Source organism: Elephantulus edwardii, unplaced genomic scaffold (genome assembly GCF_000299155.1).
Source record: "Elephantulus edwardii isolate Elephantulus edwardi_28Jun2011 unplaced genomic scaffold, EleEdw1.0 scaffold00123, whole genome shotgun sequence".
Taxonomy (NCBI): Eukaryota; Metazoa; Chordata; class Mammalia; order Macroscelidea; family Macroscelididae; genus Elephantulus; species Elephantulus edwardii.
Window position 1 is genome coordinate 1,100,484 of NW_006399873.1, and position 23,861 is coordinate 1,124,344.

Consider the following 23,861-nt stretch of genomic DNA (forward strand, 5'->3'; position numbering starts at 1 on the left):
TGTTCAGGAAGCAGGGCTTTATGAGGAGTGTGGCTTCAGGATTGGAGGAAAACTCATGAACAACCTATGATATGCAGATGACACAACCTTGCTTACTGAAACTGAGGAGGACCTGAAGCACTTGCTACAAAAGGTCAAGGATGGTAGTCTTCAATATAGATTGAAGCTCAACATCAACAAAGATTCTCACCACTGTACCAATTGGCAGCACCATAATTGATGGAGAAGAGATTTAGGTTGTTAACAATTACAGCTTGCTCAGATCCACAATCAACACTCTCAACACTAGTGGTCAGAAAATCAATAGACGAATTGCATTGGTAAAATCTGCTGTCAGGGACCTCTCCAGAGTGCTGAAGAGCAACAATGTCAGTCTGTATAAAAAAGGTGCACCTAATCCAGGCCATGGTCTTCTCAGTTACTTGCTATGCTTCAGAGAGTTGTTCAATGACTTAAGATGACAGAAGAATAGATGCTTTTGAGTTGTGGTGATGGAGAAGAGTTTTAAACATACAATGGACTGCCAAGAAAACAAAGAGATCTTCTATGGAGAGGATGAAGCCAAGTCTTCCCTTGGAGGCTAGGATTTTAAAGCTCCACCTCACCTACTTTGTGTATTTGGCCAGGAAAGAGCAGTCCTTAGATAAAGACATCATGCTGGGAAGGGTGGACAGACAGTGCAGGAGAGGGAGACCACGATGAGATGGATTGGTACAGTAGGCCGGGCGATGAGGACTAGTGTATCAGAGTTAGTAATACTGGCTCAGCATAGCATATTAAAACAATAACATACTATGATAGGTTTGGAAGCAGGAGTGACATCCACTTCCTGAATAACATGCCTCTTGAAACCCTATGAACTCTGATAGATGTCAATAGTTGTAGAGGGACTTCAAGCTTTTTGTTCATAGGGTCACGATGAATCACGCTCTATGCAAAGGCAATCCACAACAATAATTTAATATAAAAATAAAATGTTAGCCCTAATATACCCTTTGCATTTATAAGCGACACTATTTATGGAGGTCGTCTTTCACCAAAATATTAGATGTATTTGTGAAGCAAATCAGTATCACTTTTTTATTAACATGTTCTCTTAAATAATAATAAGAGATCAAAAGTTCAATATTTATCCAAAAGTAAAGATGGCAAGCCAAAGAAGTTAAAAATAAAATGAGGTCAATGAAAACAGAAGGCAGAGAAAAAAATAATTACACATTTTGAAAACTGAAATTAATGACAAGTAATAATTTGCTTAAAAAAATAAAATGGAAATTGAATTTATTGTGTATACTTCTATCTAAAATACAATAGAATATTTTTAAAAGGAAAGATTTTATAGGTTTTGTTAATAGTTTGCCTTTTAACTTTGTAGTAAGAATACCTCATTGAAAAAGTTTAAGCAGTGCTTGAATATGATTATCACTTAATTTTTCAAAGAATCACTCTGACTGCAGTTACAATTTTGAGTTAAAATCAGCTTGGTCCTAATAAAGCTGACAAGTCAGTTAGTTGGGAGGGCTTATGAAAATCCAGATAATTCAAACTGTAGTGTAGATGAAGAACATAGAAAATATCCTGGCATCTCTGAAGTACAGAGATCAGTTTTACAATAAGTATTATCAGGGGTTCTTACAGGGTCACATGGTATAAAAATTATAGTAATATCATACAATCTCCTCTGTATGAAAAATAACCTTAAGGATATATTATGTGATATTTTGGAGCTCAAGGATTCTGAAGCCTCGTCTGACATACTTTGGACATGTTGCAAGGAAAGAACAGCCCTTGGAGAAGGATGTCATGCTTACAAGGGTGGAGGGACAGCATAGGAGAGGAAGACGCTCTGAGGTGGATTGATTCAATGACTGGGGTTATCAGGGTAGGTGTGTCAGAAACCGTGAAATTGGCACAGGATAGAGCACAGTTTTGAACTGTTGTACATAGGGTCTCTATGAGTCTTAGGTGACTCAAAGCACATAATAACAACAGTGGTCTAGTAGCCAGAAGCTGTGCTACAATCCCAAAGGCACACGGTTAGAGGCAATTAGTTGCTTCATGGGAGGTGGATGTGCAATCTCCTCTTGTGCTAATTGCCTCTGAAAAAACAGTTATAAGGTCAGCTATGAGTTGGTTCCAACTCTACAGTGTTTATATAACCACAAACAACATAAAAACAACTGGAAAGTTATAAATTTTAATTTACTAGGTGCTTTTATTATAAATACGTGCAACTTTGGAAACCCAGTAGAGGGTTTTCGTGAATAAGATACTATTTCTGACAGGAGCCATTCTCCAATGAAAAGGGTGCTGTTGGACCTCTCTGCTGGTTTTGATAATTCATTGCAGTGGCTATGCAGAACTCACAAATTATACTCTTTATTTTGTAGTTTATTGGACAAGTAACAGGTTATAATTCAGGATTTGTAAGGATTCAGGATAAGTATTTTTGGTCAAGGCAGTCTCTGAGGTATGTCCACAGGCAGGCCTTAATCCTTTAGTCTAGCCACTGCTAGGTTAGTGTTACCAAGTTTTTAAGCTTTGCATGTGAGTATTCAGAGACACCTCACCCTACCAGGAAACTTTCTGCCCAGAAGAATTCAGCTTTTATGCTTGCTTATCAGTCAGAATAGTTTCTATAGTCATATTTCTCCAGTGCCTGGGAAGTCCATCAAACTTATCTTTGCTTGTTTCTTTAGTGTGCTATAGCCTTTTTTGTGCTACAACTTTCCACCTTCTCAAAGCAGTGTTATAACTGTGTGGCATGGGTTAAGGAAATTCTCAATACAAGACCAAATCCAAAATTGACTTACTAATAAGGTCAATTCATGATGACATAATTGTAATTATTAAAAACCCAATGAACAAAAAACTGATATTGTTAAATTTATTTCTATGTTAAAATAAGCATAGTGTATTTCAAGTAATTCTATCCTTCATATCAAATATAAGACCTTCTTAAGTCAATAAATTTTTATTTCATTGCAGTGATTAGTGATTAGATATATACTTGATTTTTTATGAAAGACAAATATGTTCCTTATATTATCATATGCAATCTATATGATTTCTGATATGCTCAAGATGTTGTTGTTAGGTGCTCTCCAGTCGAGCATGACTCATAGTGACCCTATGAACAAAAGATCTGAACCCTGTTCTATCCTGTGCCATCCTCACACATTCTGAAACACAAGAGCTTATTGCAGCAGTCACCATATCAATACACCTTGTTGAGGGTCTTCCTCTTCTTTTCCTATCCTCTACATTTTCCAACAATATGTCCTTCTCCAATGAATAGCACCTCCCATGAACATGTCCAAAGCATGTGAAGCAAAGCCTCATCATTCTTGCCTCCAAAGAGCATTCTGGCTGTACCTTTCCAAGACATGTCTATTCATTTTCTTGGCTGTGCATGAGATGAATATTCAGTGTTCATGTCTAACACCACAGCTCAAAAGTGTCAATTCTTTTTATGTCATCTTTAGTTAGTGTCCAGGTCTTGGTTGTATAGATAGTAATCAGAAAGACTATGGCCCCAATCAGATTTACCTTAGTCCTCAAACTGACATTACTACTCTTCAATAATTTGGAGAGGTCCCTCACTGCAGATTTTCCTTGTTCTATATGTCTCTTTACTTCCTGACTGCTAGTACCAATGATGTTAATCGTGGATCCAAGCAAGAACAAAGCTGTTGACAATTTCAATATTTTCATCACTCATCATGACATTGTCTACTAGTCAAGGGATAAGAATCTTTGTTTACTTGATATTAAGAAACAATTCATACTGAAAACTGCATTCCTTAATCCTCTGCAACATGTGCTGCAAGTTCTCTTCACTTTTAGAAAGTATTTTGTAATCTGCATAACACAGGTAATTGATGTGTCTCCCTCCAATCCAGATGCCACACTCCTCTTCAAAGAGTCCAGCTGCTTGGATAATTTGCTCAGCATATAAATGCAACAGGCATGGAGAGAAAATACAACCCTGACACATTCCCTTCCCAATTCCAAACTACGCAGTGCTCCTTTGCTCTGTTTGCACAACAGCCTCCTGATCCAGTTACAAGTTCTGCATAAGCACAATCAAGTGCTCTGGGATTTCCATTCTTCTCAATGTCAGCTACTACTTGTCATTATCTATGCAGTCAAATGCCTTTATGTTTACAATCAGGTCTGGGCGAAAGTTGCTCAAGATGTAGCAATGAATAAAAGCAATGCTATCAGAAAGTTACATTCTACTAGTCCCTGCTGTTGCATACTGTCAAATTGGAACCAACTTATAGCTGGCCATGTAATGAGTTTTCAGAGACAGTTAATAAAATAGAAGGATATTGCTCATCTTTATTCACTAAAGCAGCTGATAGATTAGAATTGCATGCCTCTAGGATTGTAGCATGACTTTTACTACTAGATAATCGGGGGGAAGATAATTTTATATATGAGTGACTTTGATAATGATGAAGAAATAAAGGTGTAACTTAATTTCATAAAAATATTTGTAAAATACAAACATTTTTAAGTAGAAAGATATTTAATGTACAGTTTTCTAAAACTGTGCCATTTAAGTGAAAAGCTGAATGTTGAAGGAATTGATTGAATGTTAAAGAGTGAACATTTTACAGATTCAAAGAAAGATCCTTCAAGCAAATGTAAATGATAAACAGAGTTACTTAATAAAAAATATGCTTGAGATTTTGATACTATACCACAAAGTTTAGTTCAAATTTTCTATAGTTGGTAAAAGGAACAAGTGAAGAAAATTAATAACAGTAGTAGAAAAATGGCAGGTTCTAACTTGAAAAATAAATTTATATTGATTTGCTTACAAAGTTCATGTACATTGTGTTTCACACTACTCTTCATTCAGATTGTGTTTCATACAATCATCCCCATTCATTACATTCTATAAAATCAATCACCATTGGACTGTGCTCATCATTACCCTGCGTTTTCAGGTCCTTGCTGGATCCTTTTCATTTCCTTCACCCTCTCCTTCCAGCCACTGAATTTTTCAACCCTGTGACTTCCTCCTGACCCATCTTCACTGCTGTGCTCCCACCGCTACCCCCTTGGGTCCTTATATATGTATTACTAATTATCCGTTTATTTTTACACTGATGGTCTTACGCAGTATTTGTCCTTATGTAACTGAGTTAACTCAGCATAATGCTCTACAATCTCTCCCAAGTTAGGTAGTATTTTTCAAAAGTGTTGCTCCTGAGTGCTGAATAGTTTTCCACTGTGTAAATATATCATGATTTCTCAATCCATTCAGTGTGGTTGAACCTTTGGGCTGTTTTCATATCTTCAAGATAGTGAATAAGGCTGCTATGAACATTGGTGTATAAATGTCCATTTGTATCTCAGTTCTAATTTCCTTGGAATATATTCCTAGTAGTTGAATAGCTGGAATACAGAGTTTCTACAGTCAACTCTTTGAGGAAATCCCAAATAAAATAGACACAAATTAAAAATACAGCTAGATACATTCTCACCTCATTGACAGTGGCAAAGTTTAGCAAGTAAGCAAACAATAGATGTTGAAGAAATTGTGGAAGATTGTAACTCTCAAACATTTTGGTGAAATTGTAAAATGGTAAAACCACTCTGGAAACATTTGATTTTATAATCCATTGATAGTCCTTGAGAAGAACCACTGTTTTACTTAGCAGAACTTAGCAGACACTGAATCTAGCATACCAAAATGGCTCATAAGAAAGATAAAACATAGAATTTCAACAAATGCATAATAAACATATAAAAATCTGCATTTGCCTCTAAACAGGTAAAACAGCAAGAAGATAACCCTTTTGTGATCTTCTATAAGCCAAAACCAAGACACAAATTGACAAGTAACTTAACAATTTCATTTTATTTTTTATCATGAATTCCTCATGACTCAGGAAAAAAATCACAAACTTTATGTAGATATTAATAAAATTACTTCTCTGTGTTGACCTATGCTAATAAAAACTATCATCTCCTTTACAGTAAAACACTGTCATTGGTTCATATAAGGAACTCTGTTGGCATCAGGAGATTCCAGAAGAAAATTAGGCAGAGTTCGTATTATATGTTCTGCTTTTGACAATTGATTTTGAGAAAAGCAATATATTGAAGTAGTGATAAGATACATGCGTGTGGAGCTAAATGTTTTAACTGCTGACAGAAGGACTGTCAGTTTCAAGTAATCAAATGCTTCTCTGGAGAAAAGAAAGAAATGAAGCAGTCTCTTCACTTTAAAACTCATAGCCTAGAAATCCAATAGACGGTCAACATGTGTCATAACTTGACAGCAGTGGGCATGATCTTTTGGTTTACTGGGCCATGAGAGATGACCTAGACTTATTATAAATAAAATTCAGTATATATCCTTCTGTTTTAAGTAAAGAAATATTGAATTCATTTTTTTTAAGCACAACTTACTATTTTGTAAAAAAAGAATATAAGCAATCTAGGATAGACTCACAAAGGTTTCTTTGCTTTGTATCATACTCAAATCACTGTTGATCCTACACTGTATTTTTAAGGTTGTAAATTACATGCAAGGGTATTTTCCATCTTCAGGATGTTGGTGGATTTGAATCACCAGGGAGGCTTTTTTTCCCTTTTTTCCAGTTAGCACCTCAACTTCATAAGGACTGTACAACCAGCGCTCCATGGTATGGACAGAAAGTAGTAATTGAAGAGTTTGTTATTATACTAGAGGCAAGGAATCTTGGAGGCTTGAATATGTGTAATACATCTGAAGCTAGTATAAATTTGACAATATTTTGAAAATGAAAACAAATACCTATTAATAAAATAGATAAAGTATATGTGCACAATTAAGGATGTCTAAATATATTTGTTTATTAACAGCAAGTAGGTGATTGAGATTTACCGAGACAGAGGACACTCAGTAGGTAAAATTTTGACTGAGCTTACATGTTGTCTTTTTGGTGTTTTGGTTTTGATATGAACATTTGATAGTGAAGTAGTGAACAGATACATAAGAACGGAACTCAGGAGTAAGAATAAAGATATCATAGACAATTTTTGAGTAAGCAGTATAAAAATATTTGTTGTTGTTATGTGCAGTCGAGTCTCTTGCAACTCATAGCGACCCTATGTACAAAGACCTAACCCCTGCTCTATCCTGTGCCAATCGCACAGCCACTGACACACCCATCCTGATTACCCCAGTTACTGAATCAATCCACCTCATAGAGGGTCTTCCCCTCCTGCTCTGTCCCTCCAACCTCCGAAGCATGATGTCCCTCTCCAAGGACCAGTCCCTCCTTACAATATGTACAAAGTATGTCAGACGAAGCGCCAGAATCCTTGCCTCCCAGGAGTAGCCCAGTTTAACACTCTTCAGGATGAATCTGCTTGTTTTCTTGGTAGTCCATGATACATTTAATACTCTTCTCCAGCACCACAGATTAAAGGCATCAATTCTCCTTTAATCCTCCCTAGTCATTGTCCAACTCTCTGATGCATAACAAATGTTTGCAAAGACCATGGCCTCTATCACCTTAGTCTTCAGAGTGACGCAATTGCTCTTCAGTACTTTTGAGAGGTCACTAACACCAGATTTCCCATCACAATACGTCTTTTAATGTCCTGGCTACTGGTGCCAAGAGTGTTGACTGTGGAACCAAGCAAACTAAAGCTGTGTACAATCTCAATCTTTTCATCATCCATCCTGATGCTGCCAATTGGTCCAGTGGTGAAAATCTTTGTCTTCTTCATATTGAGGCTCAATCCATATTGGAAGCTGCAGTCCTTGACCCTCTGCAGCAAACGCTTCAGGTCCTCTTCAGTTTCAGAAAGCAGCGTTGTGTCATCTGCATAATTCAGATTGTTGATAGATCTTCCAACAATCCTGATGCCACATTTCTCCTTTTAGATCCCCCGTTTCCCAGATAATCTGTTCTGCATAGAGGTTGTAAAAGTATGGAGATAGGAAACATCCATGGAATACATTTTTCCCAATTTTGAACCATTCAGTGTTTCCTTGTTCTGTTCTGACAACTGCCTCTTGGTCCAAGTGTAGGTTTCGCATTAGCACGATCAGGTGTTCTGGGATTCACATTCTTTTCAGAGTCGGCCAGATTTTATGATCCACAGAGTCAAACGCCTTTGCATAATCAACGAGACACAGATAAGTATTCTTCTGGTGTTCTCTGCTTTCAGCTAAGATCCATCAAACACCAACTATAATATCCCTAGTACCACAAACCCTTCTAAACCCAACATGGACTTCTGGCAGATCATAAAAATACTTACATTAGATTAATCAGATAATATTCTTGTTGTTGACTGCCATTGAGTTGAACACAACCCATAGCCACCCTATGAACAAAAAGCCTGAAGTCTTTCTGTGTCATCATTTCTCAAAGTTCATATAGTTTCTAGAGGTATGTGTTAGGAAGTGGATGCCACTCCTGCTTCCAAACCTGTCTTAAAACTGGGAGCTCCACCACTGTCCACCATGGGGAACCATTATGGCATATGACACCCCAATGGCACAAAGTTCAGCATCACAGAAAGCGAAGATTACCTCAGTACAGCAAATTGAGAGAAGAGTGCTGTGCTACTTAGAAGAATGTTTCTACAAAATATAATAATATGGAGCAGAGGAATGCAGGCCTGAGAGCTCTCAAGAAGATCTTGTTGACACTAAACAAGAGGATTAAATAAAATAAAATAATAAAAAAAACACCAAAAACCCAATATTCCATACAACCTACATACAACTCAGAAGAAGAGGCCCATCTTAAAAAGTCCTGCTGTGTCATCCTGTTCTACAATGTAGATGAGGGGATCAGCTTAAAAAGAGGACCCCACTAGGAAGTCTTGTTGACACTAAATAAGAGACTTAAATAAAACAACTCAACATGCCACAGGACCTACAAACCAGAACAAGAACGCCTATTTTACAAAGAACTGCGTACGCTGATAACCAGACGATATATAGAGCACACTGAAAAATTAGGATTAAAAACTGAATTTTGTAAGATTAGCATTAATATTGGCTGTGGAAAAATAAGTTTAATTATATAATGAGAAGAAAATATAACTTTTTAAATTTGTTTCTTTTAATATCTTTTTAAAATTTTAATTATGATTTTGATGAAAGTTTACAGAAAAGTTAGATTTTTATTCACTCATTGTTACACAAGGAAATATAACTTCTAAGAAACTGGTGGTAATTCATTGATTATTTCATTACAACCTAAGTACTGAATAATATAAAAAAATCAATGTACTTACAATTTTTTATACTTAGAAAATATTATAATTGAAATATGTGATATATGATTTATACATTAAATATTTTTAAAATCTTTAATTTCTATCTGTATAGAAGAGGTGTTAAAGGATAAGAAACTGATTATAGGTATAAATTATTATTATTTTTTCATTTTAATTAAGGTTTACAGAGACTTAAGGTTTCCAGTCATTCATTGTTGCACTTTTCTCCCTGCCCACCCCCTACCTCCAATTCACTTTTCTCTTTGATAATTAAAATAAAGACTCTTTCATTGCTATGCAATCCCTCCTCTCAAGTCCACTGCACTGTGCAGCCTTCATGCTGGACTCCTGACATGACAATAATACTTAATCATATATCCCTTTTAAATAGTTCTCTCCATCTGTTGCAATGCAATATACTTCATTCCTCCCCTTCTTTTCTGTCTTCCCTCAACTCCAATGTCAGTCCTGTTTTACAAGAGTGGCTCTATGCAATATTTGTCTTTTTGTGACTGAGATATTTCATCAGCATAATGTCCTCTAGGGTCATCCACTTAGCATAATATTGCATGAGTTCATTGTTTTTCAGTGTTGCATAATATTCCATTGTGTGACTATATCAGAGCTTTTCTAGCCATTTGTTTGTTGATGAGCACTTGGGTTGTTTCCAGCTCTTTGCTATTTTGAACAAAACTGCAATAAACATGGTTTTAATTATATCTGCTTGGGTAGCAGTTATGGTTTCTACACAGTAAATTCCCAGAAGTAGAATTGCTGGCTCAAAGGATATTTCTATTTGCAACCTTTTGATAAAGCACCATACAGCTTTCCAAAGTAGTTTCACCATTTTGCACTCACACCAATAGTGAATAAGGGTTCCAGTTTCTCCACAACCTAGTCAACATTTGTGGTTTGCTGTTCTGTAAAATTTTGCTATTCTTACTGGGGTGAGATGATAATATCTTATAGTTGTTTTGATTTGTATCTCTCTTCATGTGTTTTTTTGCTATTTGAATGTCTTCTTTGGGGAAGTGTCTGTTCATATCCTCTGCCCATTTTTCAACTGGGTTATTTAGCTTTATCTTGTTGTTGTGCTCGAGTATTTTATAAATTCTAGACATAAATCCCTCGTCTGACATGCCATTACCAAATATATTTTCCCAGTCTCTGGCTTCCCTTTTTACCCTGTTGGAGAAGTTTTTGTATGGGTATAAGGATATGATTCTTAGAAGGTCCCATTCATCTATTTTATCCTCTCCTGGTTGTAGATTTTCCAGGATGCTTGGAAGGCTGTTTATGTTGTGAATTAGGTCTTCTAGGGTTCTTCCAAACTCTTCTTTAATGAAGTTTGTAGTCCTTGGCTTTTGTCCTAGGTTCATAATTAAAATTAAAAATTGTCTTGACTTGTAAGTATTTGGAATAAAACTATATAATGCTATTTCTTTTTTAAGGAACATCTTAAAGAGTCACAGGAAACTAATAAACTTACATTTCATGCTAAAAACACTCTTCCACTTTGTAAATCACTTTTTGTCAATGTGCAGTATGAAGTAACCTAGGTTGCTGTGATGCTGAACCTTGTGCCATTGGGGTACAAGTACCAGAATGGCTTCCCATTGTGGACAGTGTTTAGTGGAGCTCCCAGATGTAAAACAGGTTTTGAAGCATGAGTGGCATGCACTTCCTGAACCACATACCTCTCGAAACTCTATGATCGTGGTAAAATGACAACAATTGTGGAAAGGCAGCAGGTATTTTGTTCATAGTGTCACTATAAGTCATGCTTAACTCAACAGAAATTATTGCAATCATAAACAATAGCCTATCTATCTATCTATCTATCTATCTATCTATCTATCTATCATCTATCTAAATTTGTTTTTTAAATGTGATTCTCAGAGGAACTTTGTGTTCTGTTCTTCGACAGAACTTTTATCTCATGCTTCTTGGATGGTTTATTTTCCTGAAGATGCATTTGCCATTACTTTAGCCTTTACAAGAATGAATTGGTATTATATTTGTGACAAGAAAAAAGTGACTGGTCATTGTTATAGATTATTTAATAATCAGTGGTAAGTAGAAAACAAATAAAAATGATAGAAACTATAATTTGTGTCTACATATGACATATAAATGTTACTTGATATAATCTTATGAATTTCTTGCAAAATACATTAATCATTTTTTGCTATTGCTCATTGCTAAGAGTCCCCAGTGTTATTTTAAAAATGAAATGTGGTTTCTGGTGTTTGTGTCAAGAAGAATTAATATTTTATTCTTATTCCTTTATGAGAAAAGAAAATAATTAAACTGTATTTCCTATACAAAATTACAATAATTTCATATGATATAAAGCACATCAGATTGAATTGATATCACTACATTTAATGGATGTCCAAAAAGTCAAATAAAAATACACAGTATTTTATCAAAAACAATTAATCTTTTTTCATCCAGTGTATGACATTTCACTATGTAATTGCACAGGAAATTAAAACTCTTTTCATAGGTTAAATAATGGATGAGATATGGGGCTTGAAATAATTGTTTTTATTGAGCTTTGTCATCCTCTAGCACAGCATGCAAGCTGTGACTCATAACTTGCACCTCTGTCAGCTCCAAGATAGATTACAGAATAAACAATAACGGTTTCCATTTGGAGCCCACCAGGACACAAGCAGGTGCCAAAAATTTAAGCGTATTTCCACCATTTATATTTTGCTTTCCAAATCAATTTCTCCACCTGGTGCAGTGTGGTATACCACTCTAATAATGCACATGACATGTTTCTACACTGACCTTCTGTTATAAATTTGTTTTATCTTCGGAGATTACTATTGCTTTCTTTATAAATTCTTATGTAGAATTTGATTTTTTAAATATATCTGAAGAGTTGAGTTCTAATATCAACCAAATGAATACGGCATTATTAAACTAACAATACATGTTTTAATAAATACATATTAATGCCAAATATTTACATTATGTTGTTATGTGCTGTCAAGTCATACTAACTTTGAACCTGTCCTACACTGAGCCAATATCACTGTCTTTGACACATCTCAGCCCCATTACCCCAGAAATGGATGTCACTCCTGCTTCAAAACTTGTTTTAATCAGGGAGCTCCACCAAACACTCGCCTCCATGGGGTAGCCGTTATCGCATATGACACATCAGTGTCACAGTGTTTAGCATCACAGCAACCATGAGTTACCTCTGTACAGCAAATGGACAGATCACTTAGAAGAATATTTGACCACAAGAAATTAAAACCAAGCTTGATGGCTGCAGATTAAAATCACCAAACTTTGGCTTGGTTGAATAACTTTCTATCCAGTAGGCCAACAGAGCTCTCTCTATGTTGTTGTTGGTGTTGTTAGGTGCTATAGAGTCACACTTTCCTTTTTAAAATATTTCAGTATTGACAATTTTTTTAAATACAGTGACTCCTTGTGTTTCCTCCAACTCTGTTTGATGCTTCTTATATCATTAAAGATTTTCCATATAATGTCTCTCAGTATTGTAATTCAAGGCTTAAGTTTGTTTTAGGGTTCTTTCTGTTACAAAAATGCTGAAATAGTTTCTTCCTTTTTATCCTCCAATTCCACCTCTTTGCACATTTGATTTTAATACTTTGTTTTATCATTTCAAGCTGCCTTTTGAAATCTTCTGCCCATCTCTTTTTCCTTCATCATTTCTTCCCTTTGTTTTTCTTCTAGACATTCTTGTGTAATTTTCAGAGTCTCTTCTGAAGTCCATTTTTGTTGTTCCTTTCTCTTCTGTCAGTTTAAACATTAAAATGAGCCTAATTCAAGCCATGGTCTTTCCAATAACTTACTGTGCTTCTGAGAACTGGACAATAAATAAAGATGACAGGAGATGAATTGATGCATTTGAGTTGTGGTGTTGGAGAAGAGTAATGAACTGCCAAAAGAACAAACTGGTATGTCTTGGAGAAAATACAATCAGAAAGTTCCTTGGAGGGTTAGGAGATGCTACTCTTGGAAAAGGGACATCACGCTTGTAAAGTTGAAATATCAGCAAAAGAGAAGAATTTCTATGTTGGGACATATTGCTACAGAATATTTGGCAATTAAGCCAATTGTTCAGGGATGACAAGATTGCACAAGATAGAAGAGTTCCTATGATGGAAAAAAGTTCAGATTTGTTGTTGCAGGATCACAATGAGTCATACATAACTTGACAGCATTTAACAGTAATAACAACCACACAATTCTTAATAATTTAAAATTAATAAGATAATTTTTATTTGTATCATATCCTATTCCTTTATCATTTTCAGCTTATACTCTTTTTGTCAGGTGCCACTGAGTTGGCTACAACTCATAACAACCATATACACAACACAATAAAATTCTGCCTGATTCTGTACCACCCTCATAAACTCTGATGTGCTTATTCTCATTGTTGTAGTTATTGTGCCAATGTGACTGTCTTCCATTCCTTTGCTAATTTTTCTACTTTCAAAATATGACATATTTTGTCTAAGTCTGGGACTTCCTGAAAACATGTCCAAATTCCCCTTACCTCTAAGGAATAGCCTGTTTTTGTTAATTTCTTTTGAAACAGATTTTTTTTCCTCCTGGCAGTCTATGGTATATTCAATATTATTTTTCAAAACAATAATTCAAAAGCATCTATTCTTCTTCATTCTTTTTAATTATCAGAACATATACTGACAAATACTGCATAAGACCATTGTAAAAATAGAAGGATAACTAGTAAAACATGTATGGGAACCCACGGGAAAAAGGGGTGAGAGGAGAGGGGTAAGGATGAGGAAGGATGAAACACAGGGTTACACGATACAGTGGGTACAGGGAGGGGGTAAAGGAAATGGGAAAGATTTGGCAGGTACTTTAAAAGACAGGGTAATGATGGGCATAGTCCAAAAGTTATTAACTTTATAAAACATAATGTGTGGGAATAATTCACAATGTGAATGAAGGATAGTGTGAAACATATATATAAATTTGTAAACAAACCAATATGAAATAAAAATATTTTAAAAACTCCACAATACCATGCACTAAAAAGAAGTCCAAAATTTAAGCAAGTCCCTTTTTATAATTTAGCAGCAATTTTCAGAAAGGAATATATGTCAAAGAGGTAATTATGATATATAGCAACTGAAAGAACACAGGCATTACAATAGACAGATATGGATCTCAATTCTGAGGTTAGTGTTAATTTTGCACCAGTAGACTTTGATTCCTGGTGAATGTACAGTAAACCAAGCAATGATCAGGCAATATTGTGTTCTGTTTTACACAAAGTTATCATGTTGTTTTTATGATAGGTCATAAAGTTGATTACAACTCATAGAGACTCTATGAACAATGGTTCTGAATCTTGCTCAATCCTGAGCCAGCCTATTCTCTGACAAATTTGACCCCATTGCCACAGTCACCGTGTCAATCCATCTCATCTAGACCTTCCTTTCCCACACAGTTCCTCCCCACTTTCCAAGCATGATGTCTTTTTGCAAGGATTGGTTCCTCCTGAGAATATGCAAAAAATATGTAAGATAGAGTTTCAAAATACTTGCCTCCAAAGAGAAAATGGATGTTAATCTCTCCAGGACACACCTTTTTTTTTTGTCTTGCCAGTCCATGTTATATTCAATACTCTTCTCCAGCACTACAACTCAAAGACATCATTTCTTTTCCTGTCATCCCTATTCATTGTCCAGTTCTCAGATGCATGACAAGAAATTGTCTAGACCATAATATGAATTAGGCACACATTAACAGCTAGACTTATAACATTACTCTTTAGCAATCGAGGTCCTTGACAGCACGTTTTCTCAATGTAATTTGTCTTTTATTCCTGATTAGTAGGGTGAAGGGTGGTGATCGTGGATCTCATCAAGATAAAGTTGTTAACAATCTCTTTTTACTCTCCATCTATCATTATGCTGCCTATCTACCCCGTTTATTTTCTTGATGTTGAGATGTAATTCATATTAAGTTTGCAGTCTTTGATGTTTGTGAGTCAAACAGTTCAAGTCCTCCTCAGTTTCAAAGAACAAGGTTGTGTCATCTGAATAACACAGGTTGTTTATGAGTCTTCCTCCAATCTTAAGGCCACATTTTTTTTCATAAAGTCTAGACTCTCACATGATATAATCAGCATATATATATTAAGATGTATGGAGAAAAGATACATCACTGGTGCAAATCTTTTCTTAATGTTGAACCATGCAATGTTTCCTTGCTCTGTTCAGACAAAACTTTCTTGGTCTAGGTATAGGTTTCACATGGGCACAATTAAATATTCTGAGATTCCGTTCTTTTCAATGTAAGCCACAATTTGTGGTAATCCACATAAATTCCTTTGCATAGTCAATAAACACAAATAGACAACCTTGTGGTTTTCTCTGCTTTCAGTCAGGATCCATCTGACATTGGCAATGATATTCCTGGTCCCAATGTCTCTTCTAAATTCATCTTTTATTTTCTGTTGATGTACCAGTCTAGCCATTTTTGGATAATCTTTGATAACATTTTGCTTGCATATTACAATAGTGATGCTGTTAAATAATATTAATTTTCTGTTAGATCACCTTTTTTTGGAATGGAAATTATGGATATTTCCCATTTTTTTTAGAATAGGTATTATGGATATTTTTCATAGCTCTCCCCTAAATTTCCTGGAAAAACCTGGTGAGTACATCCAGACCTGCATTTGTTTATTGAAATATGTGAATTGGTATTTTATCAATGCCTGGGATCAGATTTTTTGCCAAGACCTTAAGAGCACATGCCCACCACTAACAAGGCTAGAAAACCTTGAGACATTTTGGACCTTGTGCCACTGCCTTGATATGGGAATCCCTTTGACCTGTACCATTATATCTATATGTTTGATTATCCTTATAGTTTATGCTTAAGAGTGTAATGTATGAGCCAGTATTGGAGAAGTACCTTTGCATGGTGCTGTTCTTAATAGTTTAGAAAAGTATATGTTTGTTTATCATCTGCTCTTTGGTGTACAGCATCTGTCTGTCATATGCTGCACTAAAGGAGAGTTTCCAGATCAAGACAGACTAGAAAATTGGCTGTTCTGTGGTGCCTAAGGTTTATCATTCAAAATGTCTTTCCTATTCAGCGAAGTCAGTGGTTTAGCATTTTTTATTTTGTGCTGAAATACATATATTTTATATTTGGAGAGAATTAGGATAGGATACAAGCCCTACCTTATTAGAGACTTCTATATGCTCATAGGACCTCAGTGCTAGATCCTTTTCTGGGAAGCTTGCATTCAACTTCAAAGCTCACCAGTCTCTATAAAATCAGCTTGCATACCTATAGTCATATGACTTATTCCTCTGACAGGTCTGAGTCTCTGGGAGACCTTCTAGAGAACCACTAAAACCAAAGGACCTAGAGGAGCTAGGAAATTGGAGAAATGGAATAAAGTGAAGTCATAAATCATTGAGTTATAACCAAGCATTTGAAATAACGTTGACTCTGCTTTTGTTATAATTTTGCCGCAACCAATTTAAGTAGACAAAAAATATGATTACAGCCATCCACGTTTTAATAACAGGCACTGGAAACCGGAAACCCTATGAACAATAGAGCACACTTAGACTATTAGATTTAGCACTTAAGTTTGAGCCTTCATATTGGAAGACAGAAAAATTGAGGAGAAATAATAGCAAACATCCTCTAATAATTGGAACGTGGAGCATACTAAGTATGCATATAAGAAAACTGGGCCTTGTTAAAAAAATAGAATACATAAATATTGATGGATTAGCAGATTAGCATGGGCAACTTTGGATCAGACAATCTTATGATCTACTATGTTGGGGATGAAAAAGTGAAGAAAAGGTGAATTTATAGTAAAAAAAAAAACAAAAAAAAAACACCCAAACCAAAAACCAAAAACATTTCTATATCCCAAAACCAAAAACATTTCTAGATTCATTCTAAACAACAATGCTGTTTTCGGATACTGTTGATATACATAAAAAAGAAAAAAGGTCTGGCAATATTTCTATGATTCATGTGAAACACCAATACAGAAATTCAAACAGTAAGAAACAGAATATATCTACAAATTTTTGCTATCTGAAATTGATCAAATGAGCAACTATGTTTCATTGATAATAATTGGTGACTAAAATGCAATAGTTGAGAATAATGTACAAGGATCAGTAGTCAGAAATGGATGTGGTAACAGAATGAGGCTGGACATAATGATTAATTTTGTACAATCAATGATCTAATCATTGCAAATACCTTGTATAATGAAAACAAATGGTGAATATATACATGAACTTCACCTGATGGACTACTCAGGAATCAGATTGATTACATCTGTGCAAAGAATCATTGGAAAAAGTCATTATTAGTGGTGGAAAACAGGCCAGGTATTGACCGTGGAACAAATCATCAACTAATTTTAAGTTCAAATTGAAACTAAAGAAAATTTTAAAATCCACAAAAACAAAAATGTAACCTTGAATCTATCCTTTCTTTTTTTTTTTAAATCTCAGGAGCAGGTTTCAGGTTTTTAACACCAATTGAAAAAGACTAGATGACTTGTAGAACGATAAAAGTATATCATCCATGAAGAAAGCAATAAAGTAAAAGAGACAAAAAAGGAACAATAGACTAAAATGGATGTCACTAAATATTTCACTATAATACTGAGAACCTGAATCAAAGGGAAAAAAAATCAGGTAGTTAAAGACTTGAACAGAGGGACAGCGCAGAAGGGGAAGACCCTCTATGAGGTGGATTGATTCAGTGACTGAGGTAATTTGGATGGGTGTGTCGGAGTCAGTGAGATTGGCACAGGACAGAGCAGGGTTTAGGGCTGTTGTACATAGGGTCTTTATGAGTCGCAAGCAACTCCATGGCACATAACAACAAAAACAAAAATAACCACCTTGTGAATGTGTTGCTGTTGTTGTTAAGTGCCATCCAGTTGTAGATGACTCATAGCGACCCTGTGAACAAAAGACCTGAACACTTGTATAAATTTTATCATTTTTCCACGTTCATAGGGTTTCCAGAGGCAAGCTCTTTCGGAAGTGGATGCCATTCTTGCTTCCAAGCTTGTTTTAATCAAGGAGCTCTGCCAAACATTTGTCCACCATGGCTAACTATTATTGCATTTGACATATCAATGTCAGTGTTCAGCATCACAACTACCAGGAGTTGCAAGTGGACACACCAATGAAATACCGCTTAGAGGATTGTTTGACTAAAAACATTTAAAACCAGCCCTGATGGCCGCAGATTAAAATCACCTAACCTTGGCTTGGTAGCATCATTTTCTGTCCACTAGGCCAGCTGAGCTCTCTCTATGCTGTTATTGTTGTTAAGTGTCATCAAGTCTTAGACAACTCATAGCAACCCTGTGAATGAAAGACCTGAACACTTGTATAAATGTCATCATTTCTCCATGTTCATAGAGTTTCCGTAGGCAAGTTATTTCGGATGTGGATGCTACTCCTGCTTCCAAGCTTGGGGAGATCCACCAAACATTGTAGAATACGGCCGCTCCAAATGACTTAAAATCTGGATTCCAGCCCTATATTGCTGACCAAATGCATTTTTAAATAGGAGGCTGAATAGAATCAACTCACACCCAATATTGAGTAAACATTCCACCTTAATCTTCACCAGAACCAGAGAAACAAACCTTTGTATAATTTGGCCATTCCAGATTACTTCCAACTTGGACCAGTATAAAATAAAAATTTATTTTTTTAAAAAAAGGTAAATCTATAAGTTGTTATTGTTGTTATGTGTTGTTAAAGTGCCTATGACTCATAAAGATCCTATGTACACCAGCTCTGAGGCCAGTCCTGTCCTAAGCCAGTCTCACTGATTCTGACACACCTATCCCCAATTACCCCAGTTACTGTATCAATCCATCTTGTCCAGAGTCCTCATCTCCTGCACTGTCCCACCACCTTTCTGAAGATGATGTTCTTTTCCAACGACCAGTCCTTCCTGGCCATTTGCCGAAATATGTGAGATGGAGCTGCAAAAACCTAGCCTCCAAGGAGAAACCTGGTTTCCTTTTCTCTGAGAGAGAACTATGTCTTTTCTTGGCAATCCATGACATGTTTATTCAAAGGCATTGACACTGTTTTTGTCCTTCTTAGTCATTGCCCAGCTGTCTGATGCATAGCAAATAAGTTCAAACACCGTGGCCTAGATCAGGGACACCTTAGTCTCTAGACTTAAATTGTTGCTTTTCAATACTCTGGAGATGTCTCTGATAGCAGATTTTCCCAATGTAATGCATCTTTTGATTTCCTGACTGCTGGTGTTGAGAGTATTGATTGTGGAACCAAGTAAGTTGCAATTGTTAACAAACTTAATCTCTTCTCCATCTATCATGGTGATGCCCATTGTTCTCTAGAACAAGGTTAAATTCTTGATTTCTTGATGTTGAACTTTACTCCATATTGAAGACTACCTTCTGCAATAAGTGCTTCAGATCCTTCTCAGTGTCAGCAAGAAGGGCTGCGTCATCTGCATTATTGGATTGTTTTTGGTTTTTGCCATTGTTGTGGTGGTGGTGTTTTTTTTAAAATATATTAAAAATCTATAATTACACAAAATAAAAAAGTAATTATCTTTCATTTCCCTTATTATTGTCCAGCTTTTGCATAAATATGGTGCTTGAAAACACCAAGGTCCAGTGTAATTTTCAAAACAACATCTTTCCTTTTTATCACTTTGAAGAGGAAGTTAATTAATTTAATATGTGACTTGATTTCTTGACTGTTGCTTCCATGTGAGTTGACTGTGGATTCAAGTAAAATAAACATTTTGAAAATGTCAAACTTTATCATAATACTACATGTTCGTAGTTGTGAGAAGTTTTGTTTTCTTTATATTGAAGTATAATCTGTACTCAAGTCTGATGTTTGATCTTCAACAGATGCTGTTCGGTGCCTTTGAGTGAACTTTGACTCATAGCCCTATTAATAAAAACATATAAACCTTGTCCTATTCCACATGATCCTCATTACCTCCCACCTACTCACGTGTATTGTTACACTCATGGTGTGTGAATCCATCTTGTTGAAGATCTTTCTCCCTTTCTCTGACTCTGCCTGTCCCAGCATGATGTTTTGTGTGTGTATGTTTATTGTTTTCCCTCCCATGTATTGACCTTTACTAACAACATGCCCAAAGAATATGAAACAGTTTGCCCATCCTTGCCTTTAAAGAGCAATTGCTTATTTCCTTCAAGATCAATTTTTACGTCAGAAATACATTTTCATCAGTAGGTTTCTAATTCTTTTCATCTTCAGAAATCTTAATTATGCCATCTACATATTACATAAGCTCAGAAGGCAGAAGATTGATGAAGGAGAGGAAGACCCTCAACCAGATGGAATGATAGTGACTGTGCAATGGGGTCAAGTATGTCAAGGAAGTGTGAAAATGTCACAGGATAGGCCACGGTTCAGGACTGTTTTTCATAGAGTCGCTATGAGTCATACTCAACTCAATGGCATCTAGCAACAACTATTTGATGGTTTCATTTCTGTTTTGGTGGGATTTTTAATTAGTCAATGTTTTGTTTTTATTAGTAAGTCTGGATTGTAATGATTACAATGGACTTCCATGACTATGCAAGCAGTAAAATCAGCCAGCTTTGTTCTTACACCATGGTTTCACACAAAATAGATAGATAAATAAATATCAGAATGTTTCATTTCCTATTTTAAATAATTGCTAAGGATGAATAATGCTAGGAGAATGACAGAAAAAAATCACTTGGAATAATATGGATAAAGAAAGAACTATTTCTTATTTTAAAAAGTTCAAGAATCACAAACTCGATAGAAGCTTGGCATAACCAAATACTGCAGTACTGATTTAATCAATATAAAATCAATATAATATTAAAAAAGCTTGATATCTGTACTAAAAATTGAAAGGGAAGAGTTTAAAACAGCAACCCAAAGAGACTAGTGAGAAAGGAGTGGGCACAGCGAACAGTCATATTAGAACTGTGTGGACATGTAATTGACCACTGTCAAACCTGTGTAAGTTTCTTGGTTTCTCGTGGAAAACATTTTATACACCCACTATTTTTCCTCCCATGCTCTTAAAGTTATTGGTGGCCGAATAGTCCATATTGGTTTTTTCTTGTATTTTGTTGCTTATATTACAACATAATATTGCATTTATTCCATTTCCTGCCCATATGTAAAAATTACATGCAGTCCCACAATAAGCTGCCAGTCACTCATCTGCATTTCATCTCTGCACCACTCTTTTAGTGCATCCATGGACTGTCTGATGATCTTACTGATAAGAATGTCCAATACCTTCAAATTATCTTCCATACAGTTTGGTAGATTCATAAGAGGTAGGTCCTATTTTAATACAGACTTCTTGTCTTTCTTTTGCAACAACCTCTTATTTATGGTTTATTTCAATATTTTGCCACTATTCCAATGTCAGCAAAAGCTTTGCTTGACACACACATAGCTTCCTTGACTGGACCTGCTTCCACACTCATTCTCATTACTAATGGATGTCAAGAACTGAAAATAAACTGAGGGAGGATCTTCATCTTGCAAGGAAACACTGCAATGGGCTTAAATTCTTCTTGTTTCTGTTTCTTATACTCTTGCCTATATCTGATAAAGTCATCAGATAAATGATAAATTATTTCAGCACTGCAAATTCTAGCTGCTTCACTATCAGCCATTTCTCGAGCATCCCGTTCAATTCACACATCAGATGCCAAAAGTACAGCGTATTGAGGATCATATTCCAAAATCACTGATGCTTTCATCACATCTTTTTAATGGACTGGGTCAATATTAATTGCTGCATAAGACACTTCTAATGTTTTCAGAAATTCAAGTAAAGCTTCCAAAGAAACCACTGATGACACTTGGACAAAAACTCCCTTATCTTATAATTTGATGGCATTTAGCATCTGCTTTAAGTTGTGGATCAACTCATATTTAAGAACAGAATTTAATTTCCTTTAAAAACAACCAGAAAGGGAAATACAGCTAATGTTTTCTTAAGGTCTTTTCCAATAATCTTCATCCCCTGAGCTGTTTTGATTTCTTTACACCTTTCATATTAACATTGAGGACCACTCAAGTAAAATGCACAATACAAATAGCAGTCCAAAACAAAAATAGTTAAATCTACCAAAAAAAAAGGATGAGTTTTAGAATAAAAATGAAAAGAACTGAACTTTTTTTTTTTGAGAACCACACTCTTCCGTCAGTATTTCCAATCCTTTCCTTAAATCTGTTCTGAGAGATTCAACAATGTGTTTGCTGATAAAATTTTCCGGCAAGATTAAAATGTACATTTATATACAGACTTTATTAAGGATCTAATGCATTATGGAGACATGCATTAACACCAGATTCATATTAAACTGAGTATGGAAAATAAGTCAATGACAGATTAAGACTACCTAGCAGGGAAACTTGCAATTGTCATACATGTTACAGCAAATTTACAACACTCCAGTCAAATTTTAAGACATATATTATGTAAGGGCTTTTTATAGGTTTAAAAGTTAAGATGCATTTGATACAAGTCATGGTATTTTTCAGTTGTTTTCTGTGTATCTCAAGTTAGACAATGAATAATGGAGATAAAACCTTTGAATTGTGATAATAGAGAATATTGAATATGTGTAGACTACTGGAAAACAAATCTTTCTTGCAGGAAATGAAAGAAGACCTTCATCAAAGTTAAGGATGTGAAACTTTATCTCACAATTTTGGAGTTTTTTGTCAGGAGAATTCAGGTTTTGGTAAAAGACAACATGCTGGGAAAAGTAGAGGCTTAGCCAAAGAGAAGAATACTTTGAACAAGATGGATTGATGACCGTAACAATGAGTTGAGTATGAGGATGGAGTTTGTGAGGATGGGATAGGACAGGACAAGTTTGAAATCTATCACTCATAAAGTCACTATGAATCACAACTTCCTGAACAGCAGCTAATGAGTAAGTTTATTGTATCATTTGCTTTAGAAGTTAAATGATATGACAAATGACCATGCAATACCTTTCAATTATAATATATGAAGCTAAACTTCATAAATTATAAAATACAGCTCTGGTAGACTAGTGAAAAGAAGCTGTGCTGCAATCCCAAAGGAATGTAGTTCGAGGACACCAGATACTCCATGGAAGGAGTTTGGACAAGCTCCTCAGTGTGATTAACTACTTCTGAAAATCTGCCAGATAGTCAGCTCTGTGTCTATTCCAGATCTATTGTATATAACAAAAACAACATATTATAAAAGCTGAACTTGTTACCTTAACTTTGACAATATTATTTTTTTTCTTCTAAAGGCAGTAGTGGTTCACACCAAATAAAAATTAAATTTGAGATAATAACTTGAGGAAAATGAACTGTAGATAGAGGACATAAATGAGTGAGGTATTCAAGAAAATGATTAGAAAAAAATAATTTTCATTTTAAAAATAATAAACAGTGAGATGAAGATACAATAAAATCCAAAGATAAAACCAAAGTTTTCCTAGAGATCCCACTTATACCATCTGCTTGCTTGAATATATTAATTTTTGTTCTTTTTTTAATCTGGTTGTTGAAAACAGTCAA

General features: G+C 35.3%; 1 pseudogene; it reads right to left on the minus strand.

The window, feature by feature from the left end:
- Window positions 1–21,437: 21,437 nt before the first annotated feature.
- LOC102867732 lies at window positions 21,438–22,353 on the minus strand (annotated as a pseudogene).
- Between the last annotated feature and the right edge of the window lie 1,508 nt (window positions 22,354–23,861).